At 37.8% G+C, this 15,294-nt stretch overlaps 1 long non-coding RNA gene across 1 annotated transcript; it reads left to right on the forward strand.

Annotated features, from left to right (window-relative positions):
• Window positions 1–622: 622 nt before the first annotated feature.
• Window positions 623–14,372, forward strand: LOC124417908. The gene is made up of 3 exons (XR_006939143.1): window positions 623–669; window positions 9,993–10,035; window positions 13,090–14,372. It is a non-coding gene; the product is annotated as an uncharacterized LOC124417908 (long non-coding RNA).
• The last annotated feature ends 922 nt before the right edge of the window (window positions 14,373–15,294 follow it).

A 15,294-nucleotide genomic window follows, 5' to 3' on the forward strand; every position in this document is an offset into this window, starting at 1 on the left:
AACATAGGAGTGATCCTCCTGGATTGTCTGCAACCCAGACAGACAATGAACTCTGACTCTTACATTGTGACTCTGTATAAACTGAAGGCTCTGACTTCCAGAGTCAAGCCAGAGAATAAGACCAACCTTTTCTTGCATCATAATAATGCCAGGTCTCATACCAGTTTGAAGACTGTGGATTACATTGCCAATCTTGGCTAGAATGTCCACCCAAACCCACTGTGTAGTCCAGATTTGACACCTTCTGACATCTGTTTGGGATGATGAATGATAGACTGCACAGGCAACATTTGCTTAGTAACTACACTGTCATAGCAGCAGGCCGCCTTCACTAGTGCAGATTTTTATGTGTGGCTTGCAGGATCATGTTCATCATTGATGAAAATGAATAGCTAATCGAGGTGACTATGCTGAAAAGCAGTGTCATTGTGCTCTTCGTATCTTTTGTAGTTCCCATAGAAATAAATAGGAGGTGATACTTTAAGAGTGATCGATATACTACCGCTTGCAACTTGCATCAGTACAGTATGAGATGAGATCAGGCTCTTAGAGTTTTTTCCACAGGTGGATGCTAAAAATATCTAGCTGATTTTTAAGGTCATCTTCCAGATGTCATAGAAGTAGGGAAAATAACACTTAGTAGGAGCAACATCTTCAACCATTGAAAGGGTAAGTGCTTGGGGATTTGCTTTTTCACAGTTAACTTCATGCACAGGAGTTATTTATTTATTTGTTTATTTATTCTCAGTAGTGATAATACATTGTTTCTTCTCCTCTGCTTTGAGTGCTATGATTTTAAGCCTATTTAACCTCAAATCAGTTATTTTGTACAAAGTATCTGAATTCACTTTACTAGATTAATGTGTAGTAAATTTTATTAAGAGGCTTAGATTATAGACCAGTGTACAGAAAAAATCTTGATCACAGAATTCCTCTTGCCCTGCTTGTACATATTCTGAACAGATACTGTGTTTAAAGCAAAATCAGAGGTATAACTCTGGTGTGCGAGTCTGCTATCTCAAGAAAATATAATCTTGTTTACCATAGCCAGTGCTTAGTGGAAGTGTATATGTATGTAAAATGTATGATGGAAGTGTTCTGCTTTAATTTTCTGAGTTCGTATTTATCTGGATAGCAGAGTAATGGCTGTGATGTGCCCTAACCCTCAGCATAAGCCTAGGGGTTTGGAAAGATACGTGTTAGTTCAACTGCCCAAAAACTTCTCAAAATCCAGCTAAAAGATAAAATTATATGATAGAGCTTGAGCTGAACTTGTACCCTAAAACTGTTGAAATGAGGAAGTTTAACTTGCATTCTTTCAACTGGCTGTTTCTCTTAGTCTGCAATAAATCAATTCAGCTTTGCTGGCCTGTTGGAGAAACATTTCCTGTTTTTGTTTGTTTGCTTGTTTGTTTGTTTTTGTTATTTCACTGATTGAACTGAAAGGATCAAACGAATGTCAGTGGAAACACGAGACCTCTCTTCAGACAAATATGTTTAAAGCTGTAAGAGATATCAACTTTACCCTAGGATCTCTGAGAAGTAGCTAGATTTGTCAGTACAGAATCCTCAGCAGTGAAGTCTCGATCCTGGCTTGAAAACTCTTCATTGTGGTACAAAAGTAATGCCTATTTTATGATGTCAGACCATGACATAAGAGGTTGATATTGGTGGTATGGCAGTAGAGATTGAACCTTTCTGCCAACATTCTGTTACATTTTGTCGCCCTGTGAGAGATGGCAGCAGACAAAATGGTGCATGATATGGAAGTGCATGTAGCACAAAGGTGTGTCATTTAATTGATCAGTGCAGAAAAATTTGCACTCATTGACATTTCACTGATGCTTGCTAAACATTTAGGGAGACCAAACAGTAGATGTAAGCACAATGAGGTGGTGAATGGTGTGTTTCAGCAGTGGTGGCAGTGACATGAAAGACAAGCCACAGTCCACATATCCATGCACAGCTGTCAAGCCCCTAAATGAACAGTGTCTTGACTAGCTCATCCATGCAAATCTGTGCTCTATCAAATAGCGTGGTTGTGCACTTTGTATCTGTTGTAGTTTCCATGGAAATAAAAAGCAGGCATTACTTTCTGAACTGTGTCAGAGCTATAAACGTTTTATATTACTGAGCAGCAGAAACCCAGTAAGTGAAAGAATTATAACTGTTCATGAAGCGTTCCCCTGAATAACACTTTGCATTGATACACTTTCATGCTTTAGGATTCATCTTTCAAGCACTTTTACTCAATTGTTACTGTAATGCGCTTCTGGGCATGGCATTACTGTAATAAATAATTACAACCATAATGACAGAAAGCAGGCCCAATATCTTTCACATTTTTAACTGTAGAAATGAATCTGCCTGTGAAGCAATTTTCTTCGTTATGTATCACTCAAAAGTATTTTGCCTGCTCTTATTGCATCCTAACACTTTGTTATTTCAAGTTTATGTTCCACTAGTTTCTTTAGGTTGGTAAATGTTTGGTTCTTGTAGGGTGATTTTAGTAAACAATCAGGGTCATTTTTATGTATGTGAGAGTGTGAAATTTCAACGACAGCCACGTGATCAATATTTAAGTTGCAAAATATAGTGGGATGAATTCCTTCTTTTAATGTGATCTCATAGTGTAAGAAGTATCAAGTTTCTGAACAAACATCTTTCCCACTTCATTGTAATGCATGTAAGGTTAGAAACATTTTAAATTCTCATGCTGTTATTCACTTGCTCAGAAATCAAGAGCAGTATTATCTTTGAGTGAGTTCTGTCATGAAAGTGAAGTGTGCAAAAGTTAGAAGCAGGGATGGACTACCTAAGGGAAACAGACACTTCCGGAGCATGTAGGAATAGAGCTAGAAAAGCCAAAGATTATCTGGATTTAAAACTAGTAATGTGAAAGGTATGAGGTTTCTGTAACTAGGTCAACAGCAAAAAGAAGTGTAAGGAAAGCAAGGTATTTCTGTTAGCACGGCTAGCAGCTGATTATCCAAGATGAGGAGATGTGCACTATGTAAATGGATAATAAGATGCTGGATCACTGGATTCGGAGGGTTCTAGGCAGCTATACGAAGCCCTAGTGGTAGCCCCTTACAAGTTGTGTCCCTCAGGAATAGGTAAGAGAGTCATTAGTGTTTTTAATGACCTGGGTGATACAACTTTAGCAGCTTCTAAATAATGCCAGTCTGGAGGAAGCAGCAGTTTTCTTAGAGTATATAGGATATATACTCTATATATACTCTAAGGATATAAACTGTTTGGAGGAATGAATGAACAGGACATTAGTCAAGTTCAGTAAAAACAAAAGCAGATCCCAAATCCAGTGATCTGGAGAGTACTATTCAACAGTATAGTCTAGTGCAGATTAGACCATTACCCTGGTCTGATTACACCTGATTACACAAAAAGATAAGTCAGCATTATGCCCTTACAGCAAAAGGAGCTATTAAACACCAGACTGGATATACTCATAAGAAGTATTGAGTCAGGTCTGGGGCTTCTCAGTATGAGAACAACTTTGACATAACTGTGTATGCAGTGAAGGACCTTCCAGACACTTAAGGAATTGAAAAATGAAACATACCAGCAGAAGGGGAGTAAAGAGGGTTTAAGTACTAAGAGGAGAATGAGAGACCTTATGTTGCCTGTAAATACTTAATGGGAAGCATGCAGAAGACAGAGTCAGATTTATCTTGAAATGCACACTGATAAGACAAAGAGAGTGAGAATAATTTGGGATATGGGAGGATCTGATCGATTGTAAAGAAAAATTATTTTCATAGTAAGATTGTCCAGATGTTGGAACAGGTTGTCCAGAGATATTGCGAAATCTCCATCTTTTGGAGGTACACAAAACTTGGGTGGGTAAATCTCTAAGCAACCTGATCTAATTGATTTAGAGATGAGCACAGAGCTGGACCACGTAAAATCTAGAAGACCAACCTGAACTATGTGTAATAACAATTGTATGTAAGAAAGCTTTGAAGCTTCGCCTGGAGAAATGTTGATGAAAATTCTTTGGTCAAATAGTCAGCAGCTACGTTCCCATAAATCATATTGGAAACTGATGCATTTGTATGGATTTGCACCAATGTCCATATATGTTGTATTTACTGATTTGTTCTTACTTGGCATAGGTCTGCTGAATGATTCTGGGCTAAATATGTTATGGCATATTAATAGTACTCAGCAAGTTCTTAACGGAAATTTAAATTCTCAAAACCTTACTAAAGTTTGAAGACTAGTCAATTATTTTTCTTTGTGGCTCTTTTAAGGGAGCTTTAGCATTCACGATTCCCTCACATACAACACAGTGAGGCAACACTTTTTCTGGCACTGGTTCTACTGCTTCAAGCAACATTTTTAAATCTCTGAATTTATTCCACAACAGAGGTGTCAGGAAGTAGTGCTATAAGCCATCAGTAAATGATGTCCCCATAGATCTCAAATGCCTGTGGTAGCTTCATTTCAGACCTGTTCAAATTTTATATTCCCACCTACTTGGTATCACTATTTCTATCCCAATATTATAACAGAGGAAAACCAACTTTTCATTTTTGAGATACCACTGTGACCACATCCTCCCATTCTTCTAAAAAAAAGCCCATAAAGCTTTATGATTTGTGGGGATGGGAAAAGGGAAATGAATGGGGAAAAACAAACAGAAACTGGTCTTTTCTGTATTCATTTATCTTCCAGAATTCAAGCTGTAATTAGGACACTTCTCTTTTGTCTTTTCAATGATAGTTCAAATAAACAAAATGCTGCAGTATGATGAACACCTCAAAAATAAAACTGCAAGCAAGAATAGGTTTGAGACATCTTGACACAGCTTTGATAGGTATAACACCAAGATAAGCTATTCCTGTTTCCTACTGAAGCCAAAAAAATTATACTGACACAGTCAACACCACCCCTTGAGGAGTGAAGCTGTCTCCACTACAGACCCAATGGATGCAGAGTGGCTGGAAGTGAATATTCTTAGGTTAACTTTATACTTCTGAGAATTTGTCACTTTATGGTTTTTCCCCATGCCTCTTGCAGTATTCTGACTCTATTCTGACTCAGAGAAACAGTAGGAAGGCATAACTGTTTTAAGAAAGATACGGAAATTGTCATTTGTTGCATAGAATGATTAGAAAAATCAGAGGTGCATACCCTTCTAATTATACACACAAGAAACTTGAGTCTCTGGCAACTCAGCAGTGTTTCCTGTTTCATTTTTTTTATGCAGTATACTGAGATTTAATTAAAGAAATAATACCGTTGAAGAGCTGCATTTTAGTTATGACTCATATGCCCTAATTTTTAATTATGAAGTCCTTTGGCATATCTTGTTACATAACTTGTCAAATTTCTGAAACTCTTGGAATATCCTTCACATTGCTGTACTACTGGAATTTATGACAAGCGTACCTATGAATACAGATTTCTAACATCTGCTTTCCTGAATATATCAAGTGTCTTGTCAGTGTTACTTCAAAACAGCAGGTCTACCATGCTGGACAAGAAAGTAATTTATTTGTTCAAACCTGTTTTATTAAGCAAAGTCTAACTAGAGCAACATGAAATCAAAACCACGAGTCCTCTACTCAAGGAATATAATGTTTTATGTATCCTGATGGGAATACATGATTTTTCCTTAGAACTAGAAAAGATCATAAAGATCCAGAGAGAGTAATCAGTGTTAAATTAAAATAAAATAATTTCATACCACATTAAAAATGATGAGGCTTACTAATTTTCAAGACAGTTGTTAACTGTATTCATCATGATGTTTTATCTCTTGCACTCCTACTAGGGAGTTTCAAGGAGGCATATAGCAGGGCCTGCATCCAAAATTTAGACAAAAAAACAAAAAAAAAACCAAAAAAAAACCAACAACAAACATTCTAATGCAGATGGAACTGCATTTCTAATTATTCTCTCTCGCCAAATGGTCTATAAAAGATCAGCTTCAGTCATAGGTTTCATGACTAGTGGGAAAATAATTTCTTCAAGATAAGATGCAAATTAGGGACAACGTTCAGCTGATTCCCAGGATGTATAAATATGCTTTCGTACGTCACGGAATAAGACAATCCTACTTGATTTAAATTTTATAAACTTAAAATGTTTGTCTGGCAAAATGGTAGGGAGGGATATTTGGAAACAGTTAATTCTTGAGAAACATCAAATTGACCTTGAAAAGTAAATCCAAACCACATTAGGAAAACACCTTTCTGGAATGCAATTTCAAATGACAATAATGTACTGATGAATCTGTAATTACATTTTTTGTATGGACGAGCTGGATTGTAAATAAGTACACTACTGAGAGTCTGAGCTACAAAGAGTTTAACATATGGGCTGCTGCAGAATACTAAGTATACTGCAAAATATGCTAATAACAAGCAAAAAAAAAAAAAAAGCATTAACAATGTCATCATTGTTGATACAGCAACAACAACAACTAAAAAAAAAACATCACCAAACAAACAGTAGGACTCCTTGAAAAGCAGTCCTAGCACAAGATTTGAAGGCTTGAATATAGTGTATAAGCACAGAATATGATTAACAATGTGCCACTTCACAACACTTCAAGAGCTGTGCTTCATAATTGGTACTGAAAGTTGACATTCCTAGAGTAGCTCACCATTATAGTTTTTAGGCACCTGATTTTGATCAATCCTTCCTTGGCTACACATTTGTATGTATAGCTACTGCACATTTGCATTGCATACTGATAGTTACATATGCAAACTGCATGCATGCGTATCTATCACAAATGAAAAGTCAAGGGATTTTTTTTTTAAAGTTACTGATTCACTGTAATTCAACATCTGTGGATGCCAGACTAATGGTAAGCATATATGTAACATGGAATTAAGTGTTCAGTGCTCAAGGAAGAGATCAGCAGTATAGAGAGAACAGTTATGTTATGCTGTTCGGTATAGTTTATTCCAAGCAAAGTTAAGCTTGCCCTAAAGCACTTGATTCTTCCTTTAGTTTAAGCCTTGGTGGTGTTATGCTTTCCGGCTCCCTGGCACAACATTTTATAGAAAAGTAGTGTTTTTATTTGAAACAATACAATTGCCTAAGAGCTGGCCCTGAGCAAGTTGGATTACTTACATAAAGCAGTGTGGTGATGTGCAGAGGTGCTAGTGAGAGTTTTGGCAATGTTGTAACTCTTTCATCAGACATAACATTGCCTGTAGTCCTGTCTGCAGAACACTACTTTTTCTCTCAAACTGGAATTAAGATCATAATATTTTGGCTTAAGATCCCATGAGCTAAAATGAAGGACAGTTTATTTTATTTTTCTGCATCTGAACTATATAGTGCTGTTTCGATTAAAGATAAAAGTAAGCAAAATGGGAAGGAGAAGTGTTCCTTCCAGTGCAGTCTGATTTGCTGCAAAAGTGCATTGTGCTGATGGTGCAAGATTTAGGTTTAGGAGGGGCTGCAAGGGTGGCCTTCGAGTGGAGCCCAGTACTGCCTCATGCCAGATCACAACAAGCTCCAGCTGCTCCAACAGGGACCTACTGCTACCAGAGCTAAGCCCTGTGTGATGTGCCCCTGGGAGAGCAGATTTAGGAAAGGGAAAAACTACACTACAACACCTGGGAGAGAGGAGTGAGAAACTGCGAGAAACAGCCCTGCAGCCACAAAGGTCAGCACAGGAGGAGGGCGGGAGTTGCTCCAGGAACATACCAGAAGCTCCCTCCAGACCAGGAGAGGCCCACAATGCAGCATGCTGTTCCCCTGCAGCCCATGAGCACTGCACAGAGCAGATCTTCAAATGCAGCCATGGAGGAGCCCGAGGTGCAGCAGTGGATGGCTGCAGCCATCCACTGAAGGCTGCAGCCTGTGGAGAGCCACTGCAGGAGCAGACCTGGACTGGAGTTGAAGCAGGAGAGGGGAAGGAAGCGAGAGGAAGGGAAGAGACCTAGTGGGGCAGAAGATCTGAAGAAGCTGCTCTCTGTGGATGACCAGGGCTGGACCAGTCTGCTCCTGAAGGATAGTGCTGTGATTTAACCCAGTAGATAGCTAAGCCCCACAGTTGTTTGCTCACTTCCCTCCTGCTTTCCCCCTCCAACTACCCAGTGGGATGAGGCAGAGAACCAAAAAAAGCAAAGCAGACCTTGGGGATTGAGATAAAGACTATTTTCTAAAACAAAAAAAGGAAGAGAAAAAAGGACTACAGTAATGATAATAATAATAAATATATGTTATATATATATACATACAGTACAAGAAGATGATGAAGATTGCTCACCACCCACCAGTCAGGTCCCCAAGCAGCAGCTGCTTCCCAGCAAACTCCACACCATTTTCAAGTTTTTACCCCATGATGTCATATGGTATGGAATATCCCTTTGACCAGTTTAGGTGGAAGAGACACCTGGAAAATCATCAATTCCAACCATCCACCTAATGCTATGAAGTCTGCCACTAAATAATGTCCCTTAGCACTCTACGTCCCCGTGTCAAACATCTCCAGGCATGGCAACTTTATTACTTCCCTGGGCAGCCTGTTCAATGCCTCACCGCCCTTTCTGTCTGCAGTTTATCCATGTTGACTCTTGCTGAGTACATTTTCCTGTGTGTGCCTAGAAATGTGCTTCAGGAAGATTTGTTCCTTGATCCTTCCCTGGCAAAGAAGTGAAGCTGATTAGCCTGCAGTTCTCCAGACATAATTTATTGGTCTTTCTGAAGATGATTGCAATATATTCCTCACTACTGTTTTCAAGATCCTTAAAAACTGACAGAGAATAGCTTTCCAATGACATTTACTGTCTCTCAGTATCCTTGGATGTATCTGATCTGATCACATGGACTTGCTTGGGTTCAGTTGTCTAAAACAAACTGTGACTCAATCCTTATCCAGCACTGACTGTTCTCTCTGAATACTTTCACTGACCACAGATACCTTAGATAAGTTTCCAGTGAAGACTGAAGCAAAGAAGGCATTGAATACCTCAGCTTTGCATATCTGTTGTCACTAAATCTCCCTCACCTTTAAACTGTGTGCTTGTATTTTCTCAGTTCAGCTTTTTACTACTAAAGTAGTGTTAGAAGCTCTTCTTGAAATGTATTAAGGTTGTGAAGGGCAACAAATCCCATTGCTGCTCCTCTCTTACTGGCATCCCACCATGAACAGCAAACTTTCTGCTGAATCATCATCAGTCTCATGGAAGTGCTCACTTTGGTGTGATCTTGTCTTTAACTTCTTTTCTTCCTCCTCTTCTGCTCAGTCTGTCACTGTAGAGCTGGTATTCATCCATTGCAGCACTCCAGTTGCATGAATTCTCTCACCATTGCTCAAATAGTTTGAACAATGCTGAAGATCTGTGACTGCACATGGAGCTACTGCCCTTCCTGCTTGTTTCCCAAGCTATCTGTATTTATGTACATATGATGAAGTGGCCCGTCTTTCACCCTCTTTTATTACTGTAGAGGTATCTCTTGCTTACTTACAGCCTTGTACCCACTGCTGTCCATCATTTCCATACTTCACTGTGGAAGTAAGTTGTCCTTACCAGGTTGGTTGGGTTGCTGGCAAAGCTGCCAGTAGCTTTGTGTTCAGTCCTCAAAAAAGAAGATTGGCAACATCATTGTGCAAAACCAGAAAGAAACGCTAGGAGTAACGGATTTCTCTTCTGTCTCAGCAGGCTATGTGTTGATTTATTGCAGCTGAAGTTTTGGCCAACAAATCTTCAGGCTGCTCCAGTTATATCACAAGTATATGATTTCAAAATCTGAAAATAGCAAGTCTATACGCATTTTTGGGTACAAAAGGTATTGGAAGCTATTGTAATTTATCAGTATGGGTTTTAAATCTCGCTACATTTTCTTTCTGAACTAAGTTGCTGCTGCTGTTAGGTTGCTGTATATTTCTTTTTTGTGGTTGAAGAAGGCAGAGGGAGAGGAGACTTGAGTTACTGCTGTCATGTACATCCTCGCCATTACTTTCTCTTAATCCAATGCTGACTGCTGCTTTATCTCCTCAGGAAGAAGTTTTTAAGATCTTTAAATGGTGTTGGGAACAAAAGGGTAAGTGTTCTGTAATGACTTCCAGTGCAGCATGGAAAAGTAGAAGTTACTGGAAAAGTTTGAGGGGAAAAAACTTACGAAAATCTGTCTGAAGAAGATTGCTTTGTTTTGCTTATTGCGCAAGGGCATATTTTCATAGAATCATAGAATGTCCTGGGTTGAAAAGGACCACAGTGATCATTGAGTGTCAACCCCCATGCCACAGGCAGTGTCACCAACCACTAGACCAGGCCACCCAGAGCCACATCCAGCCTGGCCTTAAATGCCTCCAGGGATGGGGTGTCCATAACCTCCTTGGGCAACCTGTTCCAGTGCTTCACCACTCTCTGGGTGAAAAACTTCCTCCCAGTATCTAACCTAACCCCCCCCCCCATCTTTGTTGAAAACCATTCCTCCTTATCCTATCACCATCCATCCTCATAAACAGCCGTTCCCCCTCCTGTTTATATGCTCCCTTCAGGTACTGGAAGGCCAGTGGGGTACCAATATCAGTAAACAATAAGATAATATAGTTACATGCATACAAGCAGATAATTTGAAACTCTGATAGTTTTAAGATACTTTTTTATAAGGAATAAAGGTTTGACAATTTGATTCTAGCATTCCAAACAAGGCTGTATTACAGAATGCATTGGAATCTTGTTTGTCCAGCAAGGGAGTATATTGGAATTTTTTTAATGTATATAAATACATGTACATAAATAAATGTTTTTCCCTCTTCCTTATTAATTTGAGTATACAAACTCTGTTCAAATTTATCCTTTTGAAGTCTAGTTCCTGTTTGTAAGGGTAAACTGACAGTAAATTTATGTAGTTATTCTTCAACATGTATGTACTGTTGTACTGGTTCAGTGACAGGACTTTCTTTCCATAGCTGAGAGATGGTGCAGTTTTCTTTGGAGCAGAGCATGAAAAAAAATAATTAATTCTCAATTATTTCACCAATAGCCTTCTCCTTCTAAAAGGTTTCAGTTAGAATTTGATCTATTTACAAATGAATAGCAAGATTACAAATAAAGTAAGGTCCTCAGGCATACCCAATTACTTTCCCATTCCACTGTCATAGCGTGTGAGCAAAGGCTGCTTTGTTTCTGTCACTCAGAGGCAGGAGTCTCTCACTGAGGCATGATTTCTGATCCTGTGGTTTTACATCTTCTGAGTTAGAGTGCATTTTCTCCCGTTCTGGTTGTGTGATTCGAGTTACTCAGATTTTAAAAGTTAGAACAGTTTCTGTTGTCTAATCTGTAGGGCAAGAGCCCTTGTGCCATGCATTGCAAACAATCCCTATACTGAGACGTGAAGATACAGGAACTTGTTCTATATGATTTCTGTAAGTTGTGAGTCACATCAGATATTTGCTAACTATCTCTACCTAGTGCTGCTTTCTGCAGGTAGCAACATCATTTGAGAGGGAAGAAGTTCTGCTCATTTCCATGCTGAATAAAATGACAGAACTTGTCTCTCACCAGATACTGCCGGTTTGGTTATTAGCAACATTATTGATGGTAGTACAAGAAAACTGAGACACTGAAGGAGCTGGGGGGCAAAAGCCTTTCTTCCTTTCATTATTAAGGTGAATTTCAGTAGTAAGATCCTCGTAATGCTGATGGCAACTATACTTTTGAAAACAGTAAAGAACAGAAATGAGGGCATATTTATATCCTTTTGAGAGCTCAGTATTAATCCACTTTGTTCACTTAAATTACTGCTTTTCCATTTGTATAGCCTTCCAGCTATCTTGTCAGTTGAGCCTAGCCAAATTATCTAGGTTCTTAACTTTAACTGTAGTGCATTTTTCATAAGGCTTATGCAAGTTCGTGTAAACAATAACCTTTTATATATTTATTTTAAGTTTAAACAGTACACACTTCTCAGGTCTTTAATTTGTGTTGCTGCATGTGTTGCGGGGAGTAGTTTGTTTTGTAAGCCAGACCTGGAGCTGAAAGAGGCTGTAGTATCACTACTGACAGAGGATGATTTTACATAGACAAAGAACTCTTCCAATCAGTATTCTAAATAGTCTACAGCAGAAAAACAGTACAAAACACTACAACATATTCACATTTTAGTTTTGTATTTTCCCGTCGTGTTGCATGTTGATTTTAAAAGCTGTGGCATGATTGTAAATTCTTCAAACTAAAATGTGAACATGTATTATGTGAAATATTTGTTATGCATATTGGTTTCATGAGAACAAATCTAGTTTTTAAATTTAATTTTAAAGATACATAGTATTACATGATTACTATATTGCATATTAACCTGCAGTGATGCTGATGACTTCAAAATGAAGTCGAGTTAATAAACAATTACTTTACCCACTTATTTATGATTTTTAATAATTTAATTGTTCATGACTTCATATTGAATGCTGTAAAACCTCTTGGTTCTCTTCCTTAGGCTGAGAAGTCCTATCTTATTTATATATTCACTCTAATTCACTCTTTAATTACTCTACATGTTTTCTATCATTTATATATATTTTATTCTGAGAAGTGGAGGTTAAAACTGTGAAAAGTATTTATGTTCATCTTTATATAGGAAACATAATCTGTTCTGTTTGATAATCTTTCCTGAATTTGAAGCATTTGTTGGTTTGTTTTCTGAGTGTTGTTGAGCAGTAAACTTTTGGAAGCTTCAGATCCCATCACTGAGTATGGAAAGACAAGATGTATTATTTCTGAGTGTTGCTAAATTTATTTCATCTGCAGTCACTCAATAGAGCAAAATTATTCTGCAGCTCTTAAATGTGACCTTCTCAGTCCATGAGTAACAAAACTGTCACCTCTCTTTATTTCTTTCTGAAAGCTTATTTTGACTAGCTTAGCTGTCTTTGGAGCTGAAAAGTGGTTATTTAACTTCATATGAATGTATAATAATGTGTCAGCTAGATACACTGTAGCACCTCAGGAGTTATCTGAGAGCTGCTCCGAAAGTATTGCCTCCTATTTTTATTATCTTGGCCCATGACATCACAGGTGGATGTTGGTGTTATGGCAATAGAGGTTGAAACTTCCCACCAATATTCTGTTATATTTTGTTGCTGTGTGACAGATGGCAGCAGAGGGGCAGTCTGATAAAATGGCATCTGACATAGAAGTGCCTGTGAAGCAAAGTGAGACACTTGCTGAGTGTTTATGGACATTGAACAGTGGATGTGAGCACGGTGAGGCAATGTGTGTTGTGTTTCAGCAGTGGCAACAGTGTCATGAAAGGTAAGCCACATTCTGGATGGCCATGCATAGCTGTCACAGCAGGAAATGAGGAGAGTCTTGATCAGCTCATCTGAGCAAATCAGTCAATGGTGGTGAACTGTGTTGAAAAACAGTGTTGTAGTTGAAAAAATGTTCTATCAAACAATGTTATTATGCTTTTTGTGTCTGTTGTAATTTCCATGGAAATAAATAGGAGGCATTATTTTCAGATCAGTGTAATTTTAATGTCTTGTTCTCTAGGCCGTACTTTTGCAGCATCATTTCTCTTGGTCAGATTTAAGCTGTTCTTAGCTAGTATGTCACTCTAGCTATATCATTAATTAGTCACCATTGCTGTAGTGATGATACGCAAACAATGAGAATGTTCAGTCAGGACATCCACAGTGTTTGGAAACAAGCTTAATGAGGGCTGGGTAAAAGATGGTTCTTTCTTTCTTGTATTAATGAAATGATGGTAACTGTACATCAGAGTGACCAGGAGCACTTGTATGTTTTCCTTTCATCTCTACATGAAGTACAGATTAGAACAAGAAGAAATGCACTGTTTGTTATTCTAGGGTTGTACCCAGCAAGAGGAGATGAACTAATATTAAAAAAAAAAAAAGAAAAGAAAAGAAAAAAAAAAAACGAAACCAACCAAACAAAAACTTTTGATTTCTGTTTTATCAACTTATATGAAATAGAAAACTAGAGAGAGACCAAACTTTGGTAATTACCCTGTGTTCTATGTGTGATCACTGTACCCTGCTATATTAAAATAGGCATTAACTTACATGCTTTGTTTATCTAACCTCAAATAGATATAGGGCCTCAGACCTATTCTCTCTCTGATACTGGATAATGACAGAAGTGCAAACTTCTCAGAAGTGGAATATTGAGGAGGATCTTCAAATCTGCTTCAAAAGCCAAAAGTGTGAAGGTTCTTGTGTAAATATATGTGAACACACTTCTACGGGGAGAAGATGGACTCCAGTACTACAGACTCCAGTAATGGAATTTTCTGTAGGTGCTGGAAATCCACGAGAAGTAGGCAAGAGATATTTTTTTTCTTTTCCTCTTGCTCAGTTACTGTTTTCCTTCTCTAATTCTCTACAGGGTTAAGGAAAACAAACAAACAAAAACAAAAACAAAAAAGCCCAGCAATTCATTCTATTAAGTTGCTTTCCTCATGATGCACTTCATGATTTGCTGAATTGCTGAAGGTAGGATTTACCAAAGGGGAGAGAAGATGCAAAATGGTGTACTGACACTGTTCTTACATTACTTTTCTCCTTCTGCTATGCTCTGGAAAGCAGTGGTAGTTCAGATATCTAGATTTTTCATTTTATTTTTTAAGAACCATGTTTATAGTGTAAATGTGAAGAAGTTGGTCACATTCCTGAAAATAGAAGGTGTTCTGAAATAATATTTTATGAAAAATATATATTGGTCTTTTCAACTCTGGCTTCCCCTACAGTCTGCTGAATTCTGCTTTAATAAGCTTACAGAGAAATAATAAGATATAAATATTTTAACCAGTAATTAAACCTTTTAAAACACCACCTCAAATAGAATCACATGCTTTATAATTAGCAATACTTTCTTGGAAATTAACAATACCATACTGTAGATAGCTACAAATTATGCATTAATTTCTCCTTATTTTAGGATCTTTAAATAAGTTTGAAAGTCTAAAGGGATTTATTTCTAACATTTCTGTGCCAATTAGGCTATACTTATTTGCTGTTCTTTCTTCCTTCTCCCAGAGGCTACCCCATGCCACTTCAGAATGCATATTTTACATTTTACTTATTTATTTATTTTCACAGTTTCTTGGTAAATATATGTAAGTTTTTAAACTACTCATACTTGCTTCAGTATGAAAGTATGAATTGACTGACTAGAGTCCTATCACATGACTAATATGCTAAATATTCTTGTCTCTCTAACTCTGGTATTGCTTTCTTCTTTGGCATAGACTAGATGATTTGCACATTTATGAACTATTAACCATCTTCTATGCACTCCCCTCAGGAGGCTCAATAAAGACATGAAATTATTTCTG

Source organism: Gallus gallus, chromosome 4 (assembly GCF_016699485.2).
Source record: "Gallus gallus isolate bGalGal1 chromosome 4, bGalGal1.mat.broiler.GRCg7b, whole genome shotgun sequence".
In the NCBI taxonomy this organism is placed as follows: Eukaryota; Metazoa; Chordata; class Aves; order Galliformes; family Phasianidae; genus Gallus; species Gallus gallus.